Genomic DNA, 25,607 nt, shown 5'->3' with positions numbered 1-25,607 from the left:
TAACATTCACACCATCATCTTCTATGGAGTTGGATAAAGTACAAGAGGGGAGTGGGGTTTTATCTTACATTTTATGTCTTTTTACGGATAGCTTTTATTCTGCAGTATTTCTTTTCCCTTGTCTTCTCCATCTCCAGCAGTATGACTTCTGCAATGACTCCTTATCCTGGTGCACATGAAATAAAGTAAACTAAAGGTGATCACTGAGAATGTTGAGGAGGGAATGTGGTCTACTGCAAGCATTCTATAAAGCTACCACAAACAAAAGACTACAATCTTAGCATAGGAAGACAGGCCATTGGAATAAAGAGGATGAAGAGAAATAAATCCTAGTATAAACTGGAGTTTAATATATGACAAAGGTGATATTTCACACAGTAGAAAGAGAGGGTTTAATCCGTATGGGGTTATCCATCTGGAAGAAAATTAAGTTGGACTGGTAATTTATACCAAATGTAAAAAAAAAAAATTTCCAGATGTATTAAAGACTTCCATGTAAAAATTAAAACAACAAAATCTTTCAAAATTGCTATATAGGGGCTGGGATTGTGGCTGATTGTAGAGAGCTCGCCTAGCACGGGTGGGACCCGGGTTCCATCCTCAGCACCACATAAAAATAAAGGCATTGTGTTGTGTCCATCTACACCTAAAAAATAAATAAATATATTTTAAAATTGCTATATATATACAATCCTGGAGGAGGGGAAGACTGTTTTTTTTTTTTTTTTTTTTTTTTTTTTACCAATTCTGGGAACACAGACATTTAGTATGGTTGATTAGAAAATATAGCTATGTTCCAATATTTAAAATTTAAAAATTTGTTTGAAAAAGAGAAACATGGAGTATGCAATCCTTCTGATTCTTAGCACCTGTATCTACATGGGAATGCATTGAAGCATTTCTCATCCTGATGGGAAAATATTTATAACATATAGGACAGAAAAATGGTCAATGTCTCTATTTTGCAAATAAGTTTTATAAATGAACAATAAAAAGGAAAACAAACCAATAGATGTTGAGGTAGTAGATACAGTCAATTGAAAGCAGACGATTAAAAACATTCAATCGTGTTGAAGCAATGAGATAATTTATATCCATTAAATTGTCAAAAAAAGTACAATACCTATTTTTGATAGAGATACAGGAAAATATCTAGCGTGGTGCTTGTAGAAATGTAAATTTTCAGAGTCTTTTTTGAAAAGCACTCTGGCGATATTTATAAAATTGAAAATATATACCGTAGTCCACACAATTTTACTCATGAATTTATTCTAGACAAAAAGATGGCACTAATATGAAAAAGATATATTTACAAAGTGTTTAAGTGAAGAATTATTCTAGTGGAAAAAAAAAACAGAAAAAAAGTGCTTATTAAAGTAGGAGTTGAATATGTCACCAGATTCATAAAATGTATTTGACTGCATCAAAAATCATATAAATGAATGATGTGAATTAATTTTGAGGGATTTCTCCAGTTTATGGATTAGTAAGGAAATCCAAGATCAGAGAAACTCATGAGATATGGCCCTTATGCTTTTAATGAGCAAAAGATAATATTGTGTGTGGATGATTACATGTCTTCCCCCTCCCTCCACTTTTTAAATAAGAACAGCTTTGCCCCAGGCATGGTGGCTCATGCCTGTAATCCCAGTGGCTGGGGATGAGGCAGTGGGATCCAAGTTTAAGGTCCCTCTGCAACTTAGTGAGGCCTTAAGCAACTGAGTAAAAACCTGTCTCTAAATAAAATACTTTAAAGGGTGGTTGGAAATGTGACTCAGAGGTTAAGGGCCCCTGGTTTCAGTTTCCAGTACCAAAAAGTAAATAGATAAAAATAATAGCTTTATTGACATAACTCACCATTTTAAAGAGTACAATTCAGCATGTCACATATTTAATATACATTTTTTATGTTTTCATGGGAAATTAGCAAAAGAAGACTGAGACCCAGAAAGCTAGTCTGTTTATACAGAAGATGGAAACAGAGAAGCATCAGGATCCTGTCCTAGGAATGGCCTCATAGGTAAGAGACGTTAGTGGTCATGGGTGCTGTGTATAGGTATTTTTTTTTAAAAAATATGGAATACTTCACAAATTTGGGTGTCATCTGTGCACAGAGGCCATGTCTAATCTTCTCTGTATTGTTCCAATTTTAGTATAAGTGCTGCCAAAGCAAGCACGCATGCAGGCATTCTTGATGAAGAAGATAAAAGAGCAGGACAGTCAAAATGTATTTATCCAGAGCTTCTTGCCCCTTAACTTGAATGAAACTGTTTTTCCTGATTATTCCTCCATTACAGGAGCAAATATTTTAAGAAAATCATGGCTAAGAATTTGATTACTGCCTCATCCTTTGTGAAGCATTTCATATTAAAACAAAACAAAAAAAAGGTGTTCTACCATTTGGCACACTTTCTTTCCACCTATATCTCGCCCCAAATGGACACATGCATTTAAAACAAAAGCAGATCACAGTGACTCATAGGACAACTCCAGAGGCAATAATCCTACCCCCAGAGTTGTGCATCTGGGCCATTCTGGCCTTGTGAGGTTTAAGTATTGAAAATACTTCAGCAAATATTAAACTGTTCATTTGTACTTTCTCCTTTAATGGATATTTCATTGCCATTTTTTTTTTATTCTGAAGGTCAAGCTATGAAAAATACACACCTTTCACAGGAAAGGTCTGGCATTTCTCTTCTGTGGGAGAGTATAGCTTTAAAAGCAGGCTCTCTAGAAAGAGAAGCCTGTTGAATTTCTCTATTATATTCCGAGAGCCCATGGGAGCAAGGCTAGAGGGTCCTGTTCCCACTTTCTTGTGTGAAAGAAGAGATGACACTCCGTGTACCCTTGTTTAAGGCTTATTTAGAACAAAGTAGGAGAAGAAAGTAAAGGAACACCACATCTCTTCTCTCTTTCCCGAGGAACATAAGGGGAGACCTAGGTAGTGGGACCTGTGCCTCCTCCCTGCCCCTTCTGGGCTTTGTTCCCACAGGTAGGGGAGAAAGCCAGCTGGTTCTTGCATGGCCTCCCATTCTGGTCTCTGAGAAGGTGCTGACTCTCAGGCCACCAGGCATCCCTGCACAGAACACTCATAAGTAATAATCATTTTATAGTCAGTAATGAAAGAAGATGGAAGCATCGGGAAGAGGCATCAGGAATGCATGCATAGGTCAGGAGCTAGATGTCTGGTTATTGGTGTCATGTGCCATGGTGCCGGAGCTGAGTCTTGAGCTGATATAAGTGCCCAAGTGGTTCACATGATGAATTTGGAGATAAATAGGCTGTCAGACACCTACCAGGGTCTGGCCAGAAGATCTTGCAAAGACTAGCGGGGAGGTCAAGGCAAGGGGGTACTGCTTCAGAGCCAGTGAGAAATATAAGGAGGTCAAATCAGCCAGAAGAAGGTGGCTGATGCTCTGTGTGAATATTTTAACCTAAAAGAACAGGCCACACTTCTCCTGCAGAACATGGAGCTGGTGAAATCAGCACCACCAAGGGAAAAGGCTCGGGGCCTAGAAGACCAGACACTGAAGGGCAAGCCAGGGGCTGGTGGGCCTCCTGGTGCCCACACAACCAGAGATATAGAAAGGAGAGAAATGGGGAGGGAGAGGCTTTAGAGAGATTGTGCATCTTTTATTCAAAAGACTTTATTCTGTGTAAAGGGAATGTTAAAAATGATTGAGATGAAAGTAAAGCACTAAGCTAGATTGGACATCATGTTAAGTTTTGTTTTCCTTTTTAAGGAAGGAATGATGGGTGACCCATGGACACAACTACTCAATCACAAGCAAGTTTTGTCTACAAAGCCAAGCAGAGCTGTCAGTGTTCCAGCACTCCTCTCCGGCACACGGCTGGAACTATGCCACTTCCTCTCGTTCTGCTCACAGATATGGTTTCTGCGGACCTCAGGGAAACCTCTGCCCGGGGGACTCTGGTCCCTACCCTGTTTCTGCCCATTTAAGAGTGTGTTAGTAAAGCAGCTGGAGGGCTCACAGGAATCCTTCTAGCCACTGTGAGAATCCAAAGAAAATAATCTGTCCCTAAAAAATGCATATTTTTAATAGCCTACTCCCCTGAGAAGCAAAACTACAGAAAAGACACTTCTGGAAAATCATCTTGTCAACAAGTAATGAGCTGCACAACTCTAAACAGCAAGCAAATAAAAGCCCCTCTCCCTGCCTTTTACTTTGACCTTTCTCAGCCTGTTTCCACTTTACCTTGGTTAGGTTTTGGGTCTTGGCTAAACTGTGATGTTCTAATTCCCCCCCCCCTTTTCTTTTCAAACCACAGTAACTCACACAGGAGCCAAACCTCTTAACTAAAGAATAATTTATGACTGAGCAGCCAGCATTTTGGACAAAGTAGTTCTGTGGGAGGGGGGGCAAGAGGTCAGAAGTTGACTCCCAAGCAGGGAAGGTTTGTGGCCTCCACCTCAGGCGTGGCCTGCTGGGATTATCACATTGTGGGAGGGTCTGTGCCAAGGCCAGAACAATCCTTCCAGGCTCCTGCTCATCCCCTGAATGGGCTCAGCTGAACCTGCACAACCTACAGAGCAGCGTGACTCTGCGCTCTAAGGACTTGTTCTTCAGCGGGAGAATTAAGAGTTATTGAAACGTAAGATATTCGGTTACTTCTGTGAAGAGAGACCATGTTGCTTGACTAAGTGATCTGTAAGTACATCACATGGCTTCATTGAAGGCAACAGGCAAACCAGCAAAGCTCTGAGTGGTGCTTAGCAAGACACGGCCCAGCCAGCATATCATAAGAGGATGATGCACTGAGGACATTGTATACAAGTCTGATATTTCAGATCACCTGCAGGAGTGCAACCCATGATCCCCAATTCCACTCTTAGGGTACCTCAGCAGTTAGTTGGATTTGAGGGCAAGGCGCCTGACCTGGCTGTGCATAACCAGAGCTGGAATGCAACCTGTGAAAGTAACACAGGCAAGGCCAGCCTGAAGGAACTTCTACGAGGGGCTTTCAGCCTTAAGGGCTGCATGTCACCAGAGACAGAGGTTTAGTCAGAACTAAGGATAACTCTGAATACGTTTAGGATTCTCTACAGAAAATGAGATAATTACCTAAACACCTCCTGGATTGCTGGGCACTGGCATGAACAAGAGTCCTTGGCTTGGAAATCCCAAAGGCTGAATGTTCTCTCTGAAATGCAGATGCTAACACACAGGGAGGGTGAGGAGGTGAAGAAGAGAAGTTCATTGGATTAGACAGAGGGAAAGAAGGGAAGGCAGGGAGGTGGGGATAGAAAAGAGTAGAAGGAATCTGACATAACTTTTCTGTGTTCATATATGAATACACCACCAGTGTAACTCCACATCATGTGATCCTAATTAGAATAAACTGTGCTCCATGTAGGTATAATATATTAATATATACTCTACTGTCTTGTATATCTAAAAAGAACAACAAAAAAGTGATTGGTTTTTACGTCTTCAGAAGAAACGTGCTCTCTTACATGGTGGAACACACATATCCCATAATGGTCCTACCTTCCCCTGCCTTTCTGGGGTCACTGACCAGAGAAGATAGACCATATCAGTATGCAATGTCCCTGGCTGCTGCTGGTGCTCTCTGCAGGGAACCAGGCCACATTGACTCCAGAATCCTGTGTGCCTGTGGTGAGCCTGGGATCTGTGAGCTTAGGGAGCTGTTGCTGTCAACAAATGGGCCTCCCTGGGGATTAACTGTGTTGGCAAAGAGAGAACAAGCTCTTGAAAACTTCTGTGGTGAGGTAAAGTGTGGCTTACTTGGCAAGGCCACCCTGTATGTGAATCAACTCAGTGCCACTCCAGTCAATTTGACAAATACTTACAGCAGCATTTCCCAGATGGTCTATTAACAATGCTTATTTTGTAGTTCAAGATGCGACCTTCTGATAGAAGGCTATAAGCTATACCAATGATCCTATTAAATGCCCTCACATGGGCTGGTTTCCAGGGCTATTACCAGACAGCATCTAAAAACTTTGCCCTCAGATTAAGAAAATTAATTTAATGAACTCCTTGCCCACTTAATTTCTTTGCAGTTTCGACTGGGAAAGCAAAGCAAAACTAGAGAAGGAATCCTTTTTGTTTTAAGAGAATTGATATAGTTAGGAATGGGTGTCCCTCTAGACTTGTAATGATAGGCCCCTGCCGGGCTTGACAGGGGATACGGTTTCAAACATTGTAGCATTTTGCTGATGAACATGCCCCACTGAGTTTCTAACCATTAATTTTCTAAATTGTATGTTTTAAAACTTGATAAGACTTGTTTGGTTACTGAATTATATCCTCTTCTGAATTCTTCTTTCTGAAAGATTCCCCCCACACACACACCTTAAAGGGATATTACCCTACTTTGCACCACCTTCTCAGCAGACAGCTGTTCTCAATGTGCTTCAGTCCCTCTCCAGGCCTGCTTACTAACTTTTACATCTGCAGGATGGATGGGAAAGGCTGGTTGCCATCATCACAATTCAGCAGAGAAGGAAAGGGCAATTGCTGTTGGACCAGGTCTGACCTGAGCTCTGCATTTTGTCTGTGGCTTCTGTTCCCTTGATTTTTTTTTTTTCTTTTTCCTTTTTAGCTCAGATCTTATGCAAACCTAAGGGCTGCAGACCCAGATTTCTGAGACTGTATGGTTCATGCTTCCCAGCCAGAGAGAACCTCACCATATGGGGCTTGCTGCATCCAACTCCTTATTGATCTACACAGAAATCCACATATAGAATCCATCTTGTAGATTCAGGAAAGGGAACTTTTTTTAAAAAAAAATACAGAAACAATATAACTAACACATATTATGATATATATCATTTTTATCGTATCAGATATCCACCAATTCCATAGTGCATTACAAATTTGAAAATCTCAGTTAAAATTTTTACTGCTACTAAGAAGACCACACCTGTGAAAGGGAAGGCTTTTATAAAGGAATGAAAAAAAAGGCAAAGAATGATAAAAGGCAACAGAGGCCAAAAATATATCTAGTAATATTGATCTTATTAATCTAATACAGATTTTAATATTGAGCTTCAGATTTTTTTCTACCTATTTATTACTATGGGGAATTCTTTTGCCTTAAAGAAATATTTAACACTATTGCTTCTGTCTGTTCTTTTAGTTGCTTTTGCTGAAAATCAGTAGGTACCAGATTTTTATGCTCCCCAAGTCAAGTTACCTTTCCAGTGTCCCAAACCCGGACTCTACTTGAATGGGAAAAAAAATTACATTCTCTTTTTATTAATCTCTAAAAAAAAAATTAGTATTTCTTTGATTTGTGAAGAAAAGTAAAGTGCGGGAGAATGTACCACCAATTGCAATAATCATTGGGACTTTGTCAACAGTATAAAATATATAAATTATATATCTTGTCATAGCCAACTATGCAGACAAATAAATTATTTATGCTCATTGACGAGTTGAATCTAATGTTTTTTATAAAAATCCACTGGTGGGTATTTCTTTCTTTCTTTCTTTTTTTTTTTTGTTTTTTGTTTTTTGTTTTTTGTTTTTTGTTTTCACCAGACATTGAACCTAGGGGCAATTAACCACTGAATCACATCCCCAGCCCTTTTTAACATTATATTTAGGGATCGGATCTCACTGAGTTGCTTAAGGCCTTGCTAAGTTGCTAAGGCTGGCTTTGAACTCGGGATACTACTATCTCAGCCTCTGATCCACTGTGATCATAGGCCTGTGACACTGCACCCAGCTTCTTAGTTTATTTTCAAGGAAGCAAATTTACTAGTAAGCTACAGATTTTAAAAAGCATTTTGGTAACTGAGCATCAAAATAGTTCTTTGTATTTTATTTTATGTATTCAAATTTTTCCTGTAAGCTAAAATAAAGCAATAACATTATTCTGATAAGGAGTTCAAGAAATTATCAGATTACTAAAGAGCACTATATCACACACACACACACACACAAAGTTAGAAATTTCACACCATGCCCACTTGATGGGTGGCACAGACCAGGTGATGCTTCAAGGACAGTTTGAAGGAATCAGAGAAAACAGTGTCATGCTTAGACAAGCAAAGTTGACCATGCATGGGGCAAACTACAGGGATATGTCCCAGACTTGTTCTTTCCACCACTAACACCTTTAGGTATAATTAGCACATATGTGAAGGGAAAATACTTACAGCATAGTTCAGTATTCATAAGAGAATACTGATTCCCTTTGGTTTCTTGAACTAATATTTAACATACTCTACGCAAAATGACGCAGACAACTTCACTGTAAGGAGGGTTTTAAAACCCTATAATGTGCATCTCTATTCTGTGGAAAATCTAAGACAACAATCTTCAACAAGTAATTTCTCTCCTTCCAAGAAATGTTAACTATTTTTTATGACTCTCACTGAAGGCCTTATATTGAGACAGTATTGTTTTTGGACCAGCTGCTTCTAATCAAATCCTTTACATGAGTGGCTTTGTGTTGTTAGTGGTCATAGTTTCAAATTTGAGACTTTCTCATAAAATTCATATAAAGGTCCCTGTAGTGAAGAAGTCACTTATAGAAGACTCCCCCAGCAATAACTGAGTGCAGGCCCTGTGGCTGTCATGGACCACCTAGCACTCCCAAGGAACAGCTAAGGGGCATGACAGTAACTTGATGAGTCACCCTGGTACATCAAAAGCATTTTGTTCTCTTTTCTGATCCAGCAGAGGCCCTTTTGCTCATTAAAAAAGTTGGACATTGAAAAGTGTAATGTCTAGAAAAATAAAAAGGAACAAGTTAGAGAGTGGGCCATATTAGAAGGGACTGTCAGGGGTTGAGAGGTGGATCTGAAAGTTATAGCAGTAATTTTCTTCATCCTATTTGTCCTTCAGTATTCTTTTCTACTACCCTACTCCTCCTCTTCTCCCCTCTCCAATCTCTTTCCCTCTAGTTTTCCAAATCCTCTCTCTTTCCTGTTCTCTAGTTTATCTCCACTCCCTCTTCTCCTACTATTTTCTAGCTTTTTCCGTCATCTCTTATTTGTTCTTTTCACTTTTAATTTCTGTTCTTCCTTTCCTTCCCCTCCCTACAACTCTGCAAAAAAAATCCCACCTTGATAAAGAGCAAAATCTCAAGGACAAACTGATTAGTGTTTGTGGGATATAGCCTTGTCCATCTTTGACCTTCACGTTATTTGAGTCTCTGTATTTGAAGTGAGTCTCTTTTAGTTAGTATACATTTGGTCATGCCAGTGTGCACAGGTGCTTGTGTGTGTGTGTTAATCCATTTAGACACTCTTTAATTTGGAGTGTTTACCCCATTTATATCAAATGTAATTATTGGTATAGTTGGGATTCATTCTACCATCTTGCTTTCTGTTTGATATTTATCTAATCTGTTTTTTGACCTGTTATTCTTGGGTTCCTTGCTTATTTTAAATTAAGAAAATATTTTACTATCCATTTTATTTCCCCTATTGAATTTTGTTGTTGTTGTTGTTGTTGTTGTTTGTTTGTTTTTTTGTTTTTGGTTCTGGGGATTGAACCCAGGGCACTTAACCACTGAACCACATCTCTGGCCCTTTGTATATTTTATTTAGAGACAGGGTCTCCCTAAGTTGCTTAGAGCCTCCCTAAGTTGCTGAGGCTGGCTTTGAACTTGTGATCCTTCTGTGTCAGCATTTTGCATTATTTTTAGTGGTTACTATCGGTTATTTTTTACCCTTCCTACCTTTTGTTATTATTCTCACATATTTTACTTCTGCATGAGTTATAAACCCCAAAATGCATTGTTATTTTATTGCTTGCCTTCTTTTCAAATAAATGTTTATTTTAACCCACCTGTATATCTTTGGAGTGTTCTTTCTTTCTCCCTGAAAATCTGTGCTTCCACATAGAATCATGCTATGGTGTGGATGTGATTTGTCCCCTAGAGGTTCATGTAATGGAAGCTGGGGTCTCAGTGAGACAGTGTTGAAGTGGTGGAACCCTTAAGAGGTGGGGCTTAGTGGAAGTTGGTTAGGTCATTAGGGGTGGGCCCTCAGAAGGGATAAAGTTAGTTCTTATGAGACTCAGGTTTATAGTTCCTGAAAGGGCCAGCTATTCTAAGAGAGTTAGTCTAATTCCTGAATCTCTTCTTTGGCTTTGAATCCTCCTTGTGTGATCTCTCCCTTTCTCACTTGTTCATATCATGATGTCATCTACCATGTCATGAGAGAGCCAGGAAGGCCTTCACTAGCAGCTGAACCAATGAGGCTACATGATATTGGAATTTTACCTCTCACAATGTAAGCTAAGTAAATCTTCTTTTTATCTTACAAAATGTCTGCCTGAGGTATTTTGTTATAGCAATGGAAAGTGGACTAATACAAATCATTCCCATTCATTTGAAGGAATTTTTAAAAAAGAAAAATAAATATTCTTGAAGGATAGGCCTATTGACAATCAATTTTCTTGATCTTGGATCATCTGAAAAGTCTATACCTTAATTTAGAAGGTACTTTGTATGAAACACACATTGACAGATGTTTGAAGTCGGTTTCACTTGAAAAGAGACGCTGAGATGAAGATTAGCTGCAGGAAACTTATCACCCCAGATCAGCACCCTTCAGAGGATGAAGGAATAAGCCTGAGAAGACAAGCTTGACCTGTAATGCAGTCATGTTGTCACAGCAAAGGCCACAGCCAGTTTCCTTGGGGTTCTGAAGTTCACATTTCCCAGCAAAGTTGCCCTCATTTGAGATAAAGGAAATTGGCCTCCATACTCCAGTATCATCACTAAACTTCCGTAGAGTTTCACAGGCTGCCTTCTCTTCTTCCTTTCCCTGAATCCCCATAATCTGGCTTCAGCCTATGTCTCCACTAAAATTTGTCCTTTACCAGTCAATGTAAAAGATGCATTCCACAGCTAAATCCACTTAGTGCAGAAAAGACATTTGGCAGTACCTATACAAATTTAAAATATTTATATTCATTGACCTAGCAATTCTATTTTTAAGAGTATGTTTAAAGGAAAAACTGCAGACAAGCAAAAATCACAGCACAAACATACACCAACACACACACACATACACACACACACACACACACACAAACATCCTTTGCAGTTTGTTTGTAATAGTAAAAAGTTGGAAACAATTTAAGTACCCACCAATAAAAACTGATTATGAAACAACTGCTATGTAATAAAAGCATAATAAATATTTGCCAAATGAGTGGCTACAAGAATAAACAGTTACCCTGACATATACGCAGGATTTGATGATTGCCCAAGATAATTTTATTAAATTTAAAAATAAAATCAGGGCTGGGGATGTGGCTCAACAGTAGCGCGCTTGCCTGGCACGCGTGTGGCCCGGGTTCGATGCTCAGCACCACATACAAGCAAAGATGTTATGTCCGCCAAAAACTAAAAAATAAATATTAAAAAAATCCTCTCTCTCTCTCTCTCTCTCTCTCTCTCTCTCTCTCTCAAAAATCAAAATTTTGTTTCTGTTAAGATAAGGTTGATTGATAAAATAAGTTTAATTAATAAAAAAATTAAGAAAATTAGGGGAAAACAATCAATTAGAGATTGAAATGGAAAGTAATAAAGTACAGATCTCTTATGCTAAGGTAATTCATCTGCTCACATGCTAATTTAAGAGTTTGCTGGGTTCAGATGTCTCTCTTCACCTTAATTTCTAATAGAAGCATGCTCTAAGAATTCTCATCACATATTAATTATTATTACACATCTATCTCAGAGCTAAGAAGGGTAGAAACTCATATTTTATGAGTTTCTGGCATATACATTTTGTGGGCATGTTAAAGGTATGAAGCAATATTTGTGGAAGCAATATTTGGAGGACACCCCCAAAGCCCTCTTTATCAGTCTTTAGTCAGTTTCCTGGCTTCACTAATTGTATCCTGCTTTCTGGATGAAGAGAAGGAATGAGTGGGCAGTATGGTCTAAATATGCACCAGCTTTGGGATTATTAAATGGCCCCTTCTGGGGGAAGAACAAAATCTTCCAACTTTTCCAAGAATACTAAAAAGTAAGAGTTACTCTGTCTTCTTTATAAAAATTAGTTCTGCCAATCTGGACCCCACTCCTTCATCTCCACTGATCCTGTATTATGAGTTGATATAAATAAATAATTTCCTTCTTAAACATGTACCTTGCCATTCCCCAATACCTATGCTTCTGAAATAATGCCTTGATTAATTGTGCATATAATTATGAACTCATGTGCCACAATTATGGCCAAAAATGTGTCCATTTTTAAATTTTTTAAAAGCCACTTTAAAAAAATAAGGTATATTACATACATACATACTTCAAGTATTTAAAGTATATTTGATAAGTGTTGGTGTTATCACACATCCCAGAAATGACCTTTTGTCCCTTTGTAATCCAGGTCCTCCTTTCTGTGCTCCACAATTTCTGAATAATGATTGATCTGCTTTTTCACCAATGATTAGTTTGTCTTCTAATATTTTATATACATGGAAGCATAGAGCACATAATATTTTTTTTTTGCCTGGCTTCTTTCACTGGGCATTATTGAGATGAAGCTACTTTGTATGTATCAATTTCTTCCAGTGTTGCTGTGTAGTTTTCCAGTGTATGTTTCTATGATCTCAGAGAAACATGGACATGAAACAATATAGGGAAATCAAGTTTAAGAGAGGGACAAGCCATTCCCAGATAAGCAAAGACCCCGACCTGGGAATAACCATTGAAAAGACTGACATTTCTCTATTGTTTTTCTCTTCTATTTCATTGATTCCTGCTTTGATCTATGTTAGTTGCTTCCCTCCACTTTTAGTTTAAAAATGCTTCTTCTCCTTCAGTTCAAAATACTTCCTAATTTCCCTTTGGATTTTATATTTGACTTGTGGGTTATTTAGAAATGTGTGTTTTGGATGAAAAACATTTGAATATTTTGACTATCCTTCTCCTTCTATCATTGATTTCTGTGGTGAAAGAACATGTTATGTACACCTTGAAACCCCTTAAATTTATTGAAATTTGTTACAAGTCACAAAAATTTATTGAAATTTGTTACAAGTCACAAAATAGGGTGTATATTGTTAAATGTGTTATGTGCACTTGAAAAGATTTATTTTGTTGATGTTAAGTGAATTATTTCATTTCATTAGGTTCATAGTGTTGTTTATTCTATATTTTTTCTTATTGTTTCTCTTCATTTTACCACTTTGTAAGAAGGGATATTGAAATAGCTAACTCTAATCATGGATTTCTCTGTTCTCATGAGTCTATAAGCTTTTGTTGTGTGTATTTTGAAATAAAAATAAATAGTTTATTAAATGTTTCAGGTTTTTATGTCCTCTCAATGAATTAACCGTTTCATCCTTGTAAACAGACCTTTTATTCCTGATAACAGAAATTAAATATTACATAGAAATGGAAAAGGAAAGGATGAAGTACTGTTACTTGGACCACTATGATTTTTACGTACTTAATTTTGAGTGAAAGAAACCAGAAATAAAAGAGCATATGCAGTGTTATTCCATTGGTATAAGTTTAAGTTAAGAGATAAACTAGATTATTATGATGGATGATCATCTGAGAGCCAGGAGATGTCTAGGTGGAAGCACAGGGAACAGTTCTAAGGGAGGCTGCAAGATGTAAATACTGATCCTGGGGATGAGCATAAAGATTCATGAACAAAAGAAAGAGAATAGTTTCTTTAAAACTATGAATAATAAAAACAATAGAGTGCTATTCACAGATGAAAACAATAATAAAACTCTTCTGAATCTCTTCAGAATAAAAGTTTCTTTTAAAGAAGTAATCTTTTGTATTTGGCATCATAAAAATATGAACATTTAGAAAAACACATTCCGAAGAGTTGAAAAGATAACTAAAAAAACTGATTTTCAGAATCATATCCTTAATATATAATGATTTACCTACAAATAAAGCAAACACTAAACATAAAAATAGGTAAATAGATGTAGCTATGGGCAAACAATTTGGAAAAATAACATGTAAATGGTTAACCCACCCATGAAAAAAATGTTTATAAACAAAGGAATACAATACAAAGCATAACAAGTCTTAAGTTTTACTTTATTAAAATGCTTCAAATTTTTAAAAGATAAAGCTTAGTATGCTCAAGAATGAGAAGTGCCTTCACACACTGTTGGTGAGAAAATAAGCTAGCACAACTTTCTAGATAATAATTTGTAGAATTTTTTAAGAATATACTCATTTTATTATATGAATCCTTTTAATAAGAATTTATCCAACGAAATATATGGAAAAATTATTGTAGCAAATATACTAAGTAGAACAGAATATCAGAACATTATATGAAGAAAATTCTATTTTCTGAATTATGAATTCATATTCATATAAAAATTTCTGATGATATCTGAGAGGATATAGTATTATGGATGCTATAATTTTCTTTGTCTTTTTAATTTATATGTTCTAGTTTTTAAAATTCTTTACATTTCAAAATATAACCTTAAAAAAAATAAAGGTTATATTTTTAAAATATAAACTAAAGGTTATATTTTGAAATATTCCATATGTATTTAGTTAATATATATGTGTACAGGCATATGACTATAAAGAAAATTATCTCAATATTTACTGAATATCTATTAATAATAGCCTTTGGAACGTTAATTTTTTTCCAATAATATTTTTTGTCTTTTTCTCCACAAAGAAATGAACCATGAATATGGATTTTCTTTCATAATAAAAAAAGTAAATGAGTCACTTAGCAAAGTAATAATAGAAATATATATTCATAAGAATGCATTTAATAAGGCAAAGTGAGGAGGTCCACAATGAAAAATGGAAACTAAAATTATTCAATTATGAAACATTTCAATTAGAAAGAAACAACCAACATGAGAACAGAGGAGAGAAAGAGTCAGTGGAAAAATGTGTGACCAGAAAGACCTCAATGATTCCAAAGCAGTCCAATAGTCCCACAGATGGGGCCGATTAGGTCCAATAAGTTGAAAATATTTAGAATACTCAAAGAAAATCTTCAGGTGTCATGTCTGACTTGCTCCCTTTGAGAAGCCTAGCGGAGACGTCCTTTCCTATTTTCCTAAGAACACTTAGTTTTCTTGAAATTTAAGTGTCTAAGATGTCTAGACAGGAACAAAAAGAGTCTTTGAAATCACAGAATAATCTGATTCTATCTATAGCATTTTTTATGGCGAAGATATTGGGGATAGAATTTTTGACTACTTTTTAATCAAGCAGTCAAAATTACCCAAATTTTCTGGTTGATTATTGGTGGGAAATGCTGGCAATAACTCTCACAACACATCCTCAATTTTAGGAACCGTTTAAAACTTGATGACATTTAGACAGAAAGAGCTAATTTGTTTCTTCTTGTACTTTGCCCCAATATGTGATGAAATGTGGCTAAGAGAAATGGCTTATCTAACCCCTAGGTGAGTGAAAACTACTTTGTCATGTGGTGGCTTCAAAACTTTTAAATTTAGAGTATATTTCAGGGATTAGAGATTTGAAAAAACTTTACCTACACAACAGCTCTATGTCTTTTTCATCTAGATCTGGTTCTCAAAGTGCAGTCCCTGGACCAGCAGCACTATTAAAACACAAATAGGTAAGCTTCACTCTGCTATTAAATCTAAAACCCTAGGCCTGAGCCACAGCAATCTGTGACTTGCACCCTGTAGAGGATTCCAATGAATGTTGTCCTTTGAGAATAAGTTTCCCAGGTGGACTTTAATGAAGATTCTTAAAAACCTACTGAGAAGACAAAATAACATATTGGCTCACATCTATAGAAAACTTTTCTTTAATTATAAATCTGTAGAAAATTTACAGCATTATCATTTATCATCTCTGAAAGGTGTACATTATCATATTTATCTGAGTTTTCTTTTTTCTGAATAGACACAGCACAATGACATTTCAGAAACAAAACTATGCCAATGTGTATGGTCATAGGATTTGGTGAAGATAGGAAAATTGTATTTAAGGGAATCTTGATTTGATTAATCATGTTTTACACACTGTCAAATAATATCCCTATGGACTCTATGATGTCTGATTGCTAAGTTGGATTCAGGCTAACACTAAAGCCCTGAAATGTTGAAATTTACCAACACTGGTATAGTAAGACTGTTGTGTAATTATCCTACATTCAAAACTAGAGGTTACGATTATTGAGAAGTAACAGAAATCTGCAGATTATCATTTTAGCATTGTTGAGTCAACATGTGCTTTGGTGGAAAAGAATGAAATTTGAAAAGAGACCCATATCTCTTTCTAATTATACAGGAAAGATATATAAGCAGGGGGTGATGAATGAAAAGAAGTTTATTTCAGTGTAATCTCTGGGATCTTCAGAAAATGTTGAGTAAATCCTGTCTTTAATCTTTAAAGCAGAATGTTGCAATTATCTATTCCAGTTACCTGTTTATCTTACATCTCTGCAATTTGGACAAGCCTTGGTGTTTTAGTCAGCTTTTTCACTGCTATGACTAAGACCTGGCCAGAACAGTCATAGAGGAGGAAAACTTATTTGGGGGCTCACAGTTTCAGAGGTCTCAATCCATAGACAGCAGTATCCATTCCTCGAAGCTCAAGGTGAGTCTGAACATCATGGAGGAAGAGTATGGTAGAGGGAAGCAGCTCAGCAGAGAGAAAGACTCCACACACCAGATACAAAATAAAAACCCAAAGTCATGCCCCAGGGACCCACATCCTCCACCCACACTCTGCTCACCTATAGTTACCACTCAATCTTCTCATTGAGGGGTTGATTCACTGATTGGGTTAAGACTCTTCTAACCCAATTGTTTCTCCTCTAAACCTTCTTACATTGTCTCACACAGGAGCTTTTGGGGGACTCCTAATATCTAAACCATAGTACTCAGGATAGTTCATCTCTGTTCCACATGCCATCATGAGGGAAGGCTCAGAACCTAGGGCTTGGAATAAGACTTATCTACTCAGAGAGTTGATTATGGTTGTTAATTGAGAATTTCACTAGGATTGTTGACCAAACACCCATTTCCTCTCATGTGGCCAGGGCTTCCAAGGACAAGCATCCTGAGAGTCCAAAGGTAAGCCATGTTATCATTTGCAGCCTGGCCCTGAAGTCCTGGCTGATAAGAATTCTGCCACACTCTATTGGTTAGAGCATTTAGTATCTTTCCAGAACCAAGGAAAGAAAACACACACTCCACTTTTCAATGGGTGAATACTAAGTGTCTGAACAAGCACCTGGAACCAGAAATGGAATTATGGCCACTGTTGAAAAACACAATGTGCCATAATCTATTCTCTGGCCACAACAATTAATACTCCTTCCCTAGACAAGAGAGCAAGACTTCCACTAACTTGGTTGATTCTAGGTACAGTAGAAGAAAGCTACCCCACAGAGCCCTGCCAAAATTGAAGAGTCCATTGCTAAATAAATGCTGTTTTGTTTTAATCCATTACATTTAGAATGGACAATAATGCAGCAATAGATAAGTAGGACATGGATTATCTACCTTTTTCTCTAAACACAATCCAGAGACTTCATGGAGAAGACACTGTTCAACTCAACAGATTTTTGAAAATAAAATAGATTGTTAAGTTCTAAGCCAATCTGTTTTTCAGAAAATATTTTGAGATGAAAGTTAGTGGGACTTATGTCATTATAGCAACAACTCTGAATTCATCTGAATTTATACAAAAATCATATATTATTCATTTGCATACCTTGCTTCTCACTGTGACACATTTCACAACTGATTACACTCTGGTAAATGTGGGCTGAAAACCCTAGCTTCTCTTGGAGAGAAAATTTTCTTCAGAAGCTCAAAAAATATTGCTGCAAAATTAACAAATAAATGCAAAGATCTCAGTTTAAAATTTCCTTCAAAGTTCACTATGGTATCTTGCTGCTGGCTGGACAGGATCATGTATAGAAAAAATGGAAAATAGAGACATCAATAAACAATTTTTCCTGTGCACACAGAGAGGTTGATGAAGAGACCATCAGTCACTCTTCCATCAGAGACACCTTGTCCCCTTTTCAGGTTCTTTGTAAGTACAGTGGCCAGTCTTCCCACTGGTTCAGCAGTTTGTCTGTTTCCATATTCTTCCCAGACAAAATTTTGAATGATAATTTATGTGACCATTATATCAAAAAGCATAAAGTTTAGAAGATAATCTGTGAATGCAGGGGACCCCTTCTGCTGACTCCAAACAAATTTATAGAGCAATTTTTTTTAAAAATGAGTCTGGATGATGCACTTTATGTCATAATGGACAGTCACAATATGGAATCAAGATGTAGGAATCATGTCACCCTGTATTCATCATGTTACCCTATGAGAATTATCTTCTTCTTAATAGTCTGACCAACTCTTTGTCAGTTATAACACTATTTTAGTTGGCTGCAACTGGGCAGTAAGTAGCATTTTCACTTAAAGCCCTCAATATGATTTTCCAATGGTCTGCATTGGCACTTAAAATTCAGCTTCTAAGTGCTTTGTAAAATTAATTTGCTTGCTCAGGATTTCACACTCCCTTTATTGCAGTAAGTGAGGAAGCTGTGGGAAAGAAAGGTATTTGCCAAGTTTATGTTGGTTGAAGAATTTTGCCTTCTATTAAGCCCAGTTGCCTTGCAAAAAAAAATCATAACTATGACATGTCCATTGAATCACCTTACCTGATTGTCTATTAAGCCACCCCCATAAGCAAAATATTGTGCTGAGTTTTCTAACAGGAACATGTTATGATAACTAAATAATCAGACCTGAAGCTTTCATTATATTTATTAAAACATTTCTTGTTGGGAAAAACAATATTCCAAATAAGTTATAATCACCATAAATGGAAAATCAGAAACATTAAAACTGGTACATGCTAGTTAGTAGTACATGTTATTTTCAAAGCGAAGCCAGGTTCTTGATTTTAACATGCCACAAGTACTTACTTTGCACCTATAGGAAGTGAAGTCCCCAAATCTCTGGACTAGGCAATTTAAAAAAAGGAATATAAAGTGATAGATAAAAGCAGAGCCTGATTTGCCTATACACTCTGTGCACCCAAAGGATAGGAAGATTAGTTTTTATCTCAAGTCCAAATCACTGATTATGGAAAGACCCTTACTTAGGGATGACTTTTATTTTTCATCAGAATCCATAATCTTGGAAGCACCGAGTTTCCAACTTACAAAATGTAATTCTGAATTTCTCACAAATAAAAAAATGTAATTTTGAATTTCTCACAAATAAAAAAGGAGACTTTATATGTCTATGCCTGTGCTTGCATGTGCATACATATCCAATAACAATACCTAATTAACACTACCTCTCAATAAACAAAAGAAAACCATCATTTACATTTGTAAATGAGCCTTTCACTTTCTTCAAAAGACAGGGCTTTTGGAATAAATGGTGTCACATTTCTGTGAGGAAGACCTTTGTCTATTGTTAGGATATTTGTCATACTTCCAACTAATGATGCTGAACTTGAGAATTCATGGGATGCAGGCTCTACAGGGCACAGCATCTATTTAACCAAGCAAAAAGGACTATAATCCTGAGAATCATCTATTAAAACTCGTCTCTTCTTCATTAGTAAATCTTACACTAAACAAAGCAGATATGATTTGGAGCATCTGTTTAGTTAATCAAAAACAGAAATTTAAAAACTGAACTGGGTAAAACCTTTTGGAGCAGGCAGCCCAGGACTGACTTTTTTTTTTTTTTTTTTTTTTCTGGTCTCATATCTTAAGCTGAGCAGATTCACATCCAAGTTCTTCCTGCCAGCTGGCTCGTGACTTTGCTGGTAGGATTCTGGGTTGCTGAGCTTCTTCTCCTTGCACTGGGGGTTCCACCTTGTGTAGCATAGACAAACGGATGATAAATGTGAGCTTGTGGAAATTCACAGTGCACAGGTTTTCTTGGTGACTCTGCACCAGAAATATTGCTGAGAGTTTCGGTAGCTTTGATATGAAATACAGATTATGCACATAAGCATTAAGTATATGAGACTATGTTGAATGACTCTTCTGTGTCTCTTATTAATGAACTATTAACCACCAATGTTTAAATATATCTATGACCTCAAAAATTTGGAAAGATCTGCAATATTTGGGGCAGGGACCAAGTCTAGTTCACTATTTTGTCCCTAGAAATTAGCATAGTATCTAGAAAAGTTATGCCATAAATTATAGCTTTTATGTCTTCTTTGATATAATGAGAGCAACTAAGAACAGAGCAGGGAGGAAGAGCAGGAGGAAAAGATTAACATTAAACAAAGTCATGAGGTGGGAGGGAAAGGGAGAGAAAAGGGAAATTGCATGGAAATGGAAGGAGACCCTCATTGTTATACAAAATTACATACAAGAGGTTGTGAGGGGAATGGGAAAAAATAAGGAGAGAAATGTATTACAGTAGATGGGGTAGAGAGAGAAGATGGGAGGGGTGGGGAGGGGGATAGTAGAGGATAGGAAAGGTAGCAGAATACAACAGTTACTATTATGGCATTATGTAAAAATGTGGATGTGTAACCAATGTGATTCTGCAATCTTTGGAATGTTTTGAATAACCAATAAAAAATAATAAAAAATTATAGCTTTTAATATAAATATTAAAAGAATAAAGTATTATAGGCTCAGTCAGTTTCATGTGTACACACATGTTTTAAGGTAATCCTAATGCTATAGAACCTGTTGCTTAAATTTATATATAAGTCCCAAAAGTTCTTTAAATAATCACCTATAGGGAAACACAGAGTCTTAGATTCCCTGAATAAAAATCTTCTCTACAAAACCTGTCATACTTAGTACAATGGTGAAGAGTTGAAAATATGGCAAGAATCTCTTATCTTAGGATTGCAAAATTAAAACATCAGCTTCAACTCATCCCACTGTGGGATGAGCAATGCTACTGCTAAAGAAGAAGTAGCACAAACACAGTGCTAGCAAGATTTGTTGTTTCTTAGAGCACAGTCTTTGGGGAAGCATTTAACCATGGCCTTTTATTTCTTAAATTGCAATGACAAATGAATATCAAATCCCAAAAGAATAATAAAGACCTTAGAAACTAGATATAATCCATGAGGTAACATTCATTTTAGTCTAGGCAGCTACCAATAAATTTAATTTATGGGTTTTTTTTTTTTTGAGAGAGAGAGAGAAAGAGAGAGAGACAGAATTTTTTAATATTTATTTTTTAGCTTTCGGTGGACACAACATCTTTATTTTATTTTTTATGTGGTGCTGAGGTGCAAACCCAGCGCCCCGTGCATGCCAGATGAGCAAGCTACCGCTTGAGCCACATCCCCAGCCCAAATTTAATTTATGTTAATGGAATTGTGCATGATCAGTGGGTCCCTCAAAAACAGTATGGCCAGTGAGGGTGCCATGTCTTCAAGGCCCAGGAAGCCCAAGATCTTCTTGACCTGGAACCCAAGAATCTTGAAAGAAAGCACAATTCAGGGAAACAAATTCTTCATACAGCTGAGAATCTTTGCTTAGCAAGGCAAGGCACAGGAAGGTCAGCCCAGCCCCATTAATCTTCTTCTTTTAGAAACATCTAAGAATGGCTAAAAATATATATATATTCTAATCAAGTATACTTTATTTAATCAATCCTCTATCCATTTCATAGGAATGCTAGAGATATTCTTTTTTTTTTTTCTAAACTTAAAAATGCCAGTTGATTTGTTCATTCTCTAAAAGAGCTAGTTTTGCTTCCACATAATGACTTGAGTGAATGACTGCCAGGGTTTCATACTTCAAAATTTTGCAAAATTAGAAGAGCTTATCAGAGGAGTTACATAAATGATTAATATTTTTGTGCTATGTAAACACATTAAAAATTTCCCAACTACTATCTTTATCTTATTATTTTCCAACATGACTTTTAGTACTCAAAAATAAGCATATAATCTGAATATATAAATAAGAAAATAACAGAATTATAAAGATTGACTACATTTTCTTAATTTTACTTAATTCATCTTATATGTAAATTTAAGGTACATTGAGACTCACTGGTTTAAACTGAGGTGAGATGGTTTCCTGCACTGGGATAGGAAAAGATCACATATCTAGGGTTGGGGATGTGGCTCAAGCGGTAGCACGTTCACCTGGCAAGCGTGGGGCTCTGGGTTCGATCCTCAGCACCACATAAAACTAAAAAAATAAAGATGTTGTGTCCACTGAAAACTAAAAAATAAATATTAAAAAATTCTCTCTCTCTTTTTCTAAAAAAAAAAAAAATCACATCACATGTCTAGGAAGCTACCAATGTGGGTAGATCATTGAATTGCCCTGGAGATTTTAATGAAAAATATATTAAAATTTGAAACAGATATCAGCCAGTCTGAATAATTTAGAATCGTTATGGAATTGTACCTTGTCTTTTCTGCTGTTCTGTTTACTGACATTTACACTGGTCTTTAAAATATCACCTATCTCAGCCTGCATGTGCTAATTTGACCTAGAAATACTCCCATGCAAGAATGTACACAGATATTAATATGAGAAACTTAAAACCCCTAGGTATGTTTCCACAGTTAAAATGGGACTCATATTCAATAAATAAACATTTCAGCCCATTAACAGTTGACTCATTTCACATACTCTGCTGCACATTAGACAGAAGAGAACATTGTGTTCTTCACAAGGCCGTTTTGGTTGCACATGCACTGGGATTGAGTTATCATGTAGACTTGATTTACTTCTGTGTTCCTACATCAATCAAGTCAGAAGAGTATAAATAGAAGAAAGACACTCTTCGGTATTAAAAGTGTAATTGTTGCAAATCGAGTTGAGAAGTGATGACCAGAGTTGGACAGCTTCTATCACGTGTTCCTCAGGGCAAATTCTCAGGATACCAAAGCATTAGACAGAATTCTTACACAGGTCACTGAAATTTACTTTCAGTTCTTCCAGAGCAAAGTGCAAAAGGCAAAAGTCTTTAAAGTAATCTTAAAAGTCTGAGGTCAGTTATTTCTGGTTATAATCCATTGGTTTTCTCTGTCGCTGTATTTGTTTACATTCACAAGATAATTGTGTGTTTGTTTCCAGTTTGTAGTATTTTTGACTTTTTGAAAAAAATATTTTTATGACAGGCTTAATTAAGGCTTTTCCTTCATTCTAGATCACTACTTTTCTTCATTTTTGTTTGAGAAAAACAATTATTGGCTCATTCTGTCAATCACGCTTTACAAATCAAGCCCTTTGAATCTTCAGGCAAGTCCTGGTTCTACTCACTAGACCCTCTACTAACTCAGTGCTGAGAAGGGCTGGAGCACCAGTTCAACTGTGCCATGAGACCATTTCAATAATGTCAGTGTCTGTTCTTCATCAGCATTTAAAATTTATTTCTCAATAACCAGAACTTTCTTTTCTGGATCCTCTTTCTGCCTTACAGACGGCCCACTTTTCTTCTTAATTGCTTTTTCTTTACACTCCAAGGATGTAAGGTAACTCAGTATTTCTTATTCGAATATATAGGGCCTCCATGATGTTGTATAGAAATTCTAAATCTTTATAACAAGTAAATTAATTGGTTATGATTTAGGGGAGGGTACTTAGTAGGAGGTAGAATGCATCATTAACTTTTAAGCTGCATTCGATGACTGGGTTTTCTACTTTCCCTAATAAGAGGACACCTCTTAGAAAGCATTTATTTCATTTATAAAATTGTCCCAATATTTTAATAGAGTGTGCATGGGTGGGAGGAAAAAATGCAATCTACCTCTTCTCATGTAAAATTTAAAATTCTCCATTTTATTTTTCTCTCTTGAAACATTACTGCACCCAAATGCTTCTATTCAACTCACCTTTAGCAAAGCTTTGTGTCTCACAGATGAAAAGCATCTAGGTACCTACTGTGGTATAATGAGTCACAGTTACACTGTGCTGCCAGGAGACCTACCTGTGTTAATACCCTGCCTGCTGCCTTCCAAGATCATCTTCGGTTTTCTTCCAAACTCCTGTCTCATATTAACTAAGCACTGCCCTAAAATAGGTGTGTTATAATCAAAGTAAATTCTTTCCTGGAGAAACAAAGAAAAGAGAACAATTAGCATGTTATAAATAACCAGAGAAAAGAAACAAAGAAGAGCTGGAGGATATGGGGAACTTCCCATTAATGGAACAAATCAAGTCTAAGCCCTTCTAGCATATTCTTGAGCAAAGGAAATGGAAAATGGTATTACATAACTTCAATGTTCACATGTAGAAATAACTGAAAATTTAGGTAATTAAGTGCTGTTTAATAGAGAATAGAGGGAGGAGGAACCTGGAAATAGGGAAAGGTAGTTCACAGTTTAGAGAACACTGTCATTCTTGAGATTTTTGATCTAATGTTTCTAAAGAATACACAATGAGATTCCTGAGTCCTTGCACTCCACTGAACAAATTCATCATTGCTTCTTTCCTACGGATATCTTTCTATGCTGATTCACAAAATCCCTTTTAAAAATCCTCCTATACTACTAATAAGTGCATTTAGCAAGATTCCATTTTATGAGATCAACACATAGAGATCTGTTGTGTATCTTTGAACCAAGAGCAAACAACTGAAAATCAAAATTTAAATATATTACCACTTAAGATAGTACCAATTATGAGATACTTCAGTATATATATTTTAAAAATATGTTCAAGGTCTTCATATTATAAAGTGCCAAATATCAATGACACAAATCAAATAAGTCCTATATAAATGGAAAAATAAACAATGTTTATGGACTGTAAACCTTAATGTAGTAAAACTGTCAATTGCCAACTAAGTGATTTATATATTTAATGCAAATTCTACCAAAATTCCAGCAGTATCATGTGTTAAATGTGAACAAACTGATTTAAAAAATATATATGAAAGGGTAAAGAAACTAGAACAGTTAAAACAATATTGAAAAAAAACAAACTTGTAGAAATCACTCTATCCAACAAGACTTATATGGTATTGGCATGCTATTGTTGAAGGGTTAGATTCATAGAACAATGCACAGAATAGTAGAGGGTCCAGAATAGATCCATACAAATAATGGCTGTTTGGTTTTGACAAAAATATCAAACCAATTCAAAGATAAAGAACAGTTTATGATGACAATGTAGATGTGCTATTGAAACAATTGGCTATCCATGGGCAAAAATTGAACCTAGACCCACACTTCAGACATTACACTCAGAGTAGTTGAAGATGAATATGTAAAACTACAATACTTCCAGATGAAAACATAGGAAAATATTCTTAAAAGTTTTCATCAAACTAAATGTTCTTAGAAATGACTTTGAAAAGTATGATCTATAAAAATATAAGTTGATAAATTGAACTCCGTCAAGTTAAATACTATTATTCTGCCAAAGATATGGTTAAAAGAGTGAAAGGACAATTACAGACTGAGATAAAATATTTACAAATCACAAATCTGACAAAGGACTTGTATTAAGAATAAAAAGAACTCTCAAAAATTCAATAATTGCCACATGATCTCCTTTGTATGTGGAATGTAAAAATGTAAAATTCATAGAAATAAAAAGTAGATCAGTTGTAATCAGAGGCAAGAGGTGGAGAGTAGACAGGAAAAGGGTAGACATTAGTCTAAAGTCCAACATTTCAAAGGCCAGAGAAAAAAGTTCTAATGATCCAGTGCACAGAATGGTGACTGTGGTTGATGATGATTTATTAAAA

At 36.2% G+C, this 25,607-nt stretch overlaps 1 non-coding gene and 1 pseudogene across 1 annotated transcript; one reads left to right on the top strand and one right to left on the bottom strand.

The window, feature by feature from the left end:
• Window positions 1–2,069: 2,069 nt before the first annotated feature.
• Window positions 2,070–2,177, bottom strand: LOC113184254 (U6 spliceosomal RNA). The gene has a single exon (XR_003300967.2). It is a non-coding gene; the product is annotated as a U6 spliceosomal RNA (small nuclear RNA).
• A 3,323-nt stretch (window positions 2,178–5,500) lies between these two features.
• Window positions 5,501–25,607, top strand: part of LOC113184237 (T-complex protein 1 subunit zeta-like) — a 57,091-nt pseudogene continuing 36,984 nt past the window's right edge.

This window comes from Urocitellus parryii, chromosome 1, assembly GCF_045843805.1.
Source record: "Urocitellus parryii isolate mUroPar1 chromosome 1, mUroPar1.hap1, whole genome shotgun sequence".
Taxonomy (NCBI): Eukaryota; Metazoa; Chordata; class Mammalia; order Rodentia; family Sciuridae; genus Urocitellus; species Urocitellus parryii.
Note: the sequence above shows the minus strand (reverse complement) of the source record. Positions and strands in the feature narration are given on the sequence as shown.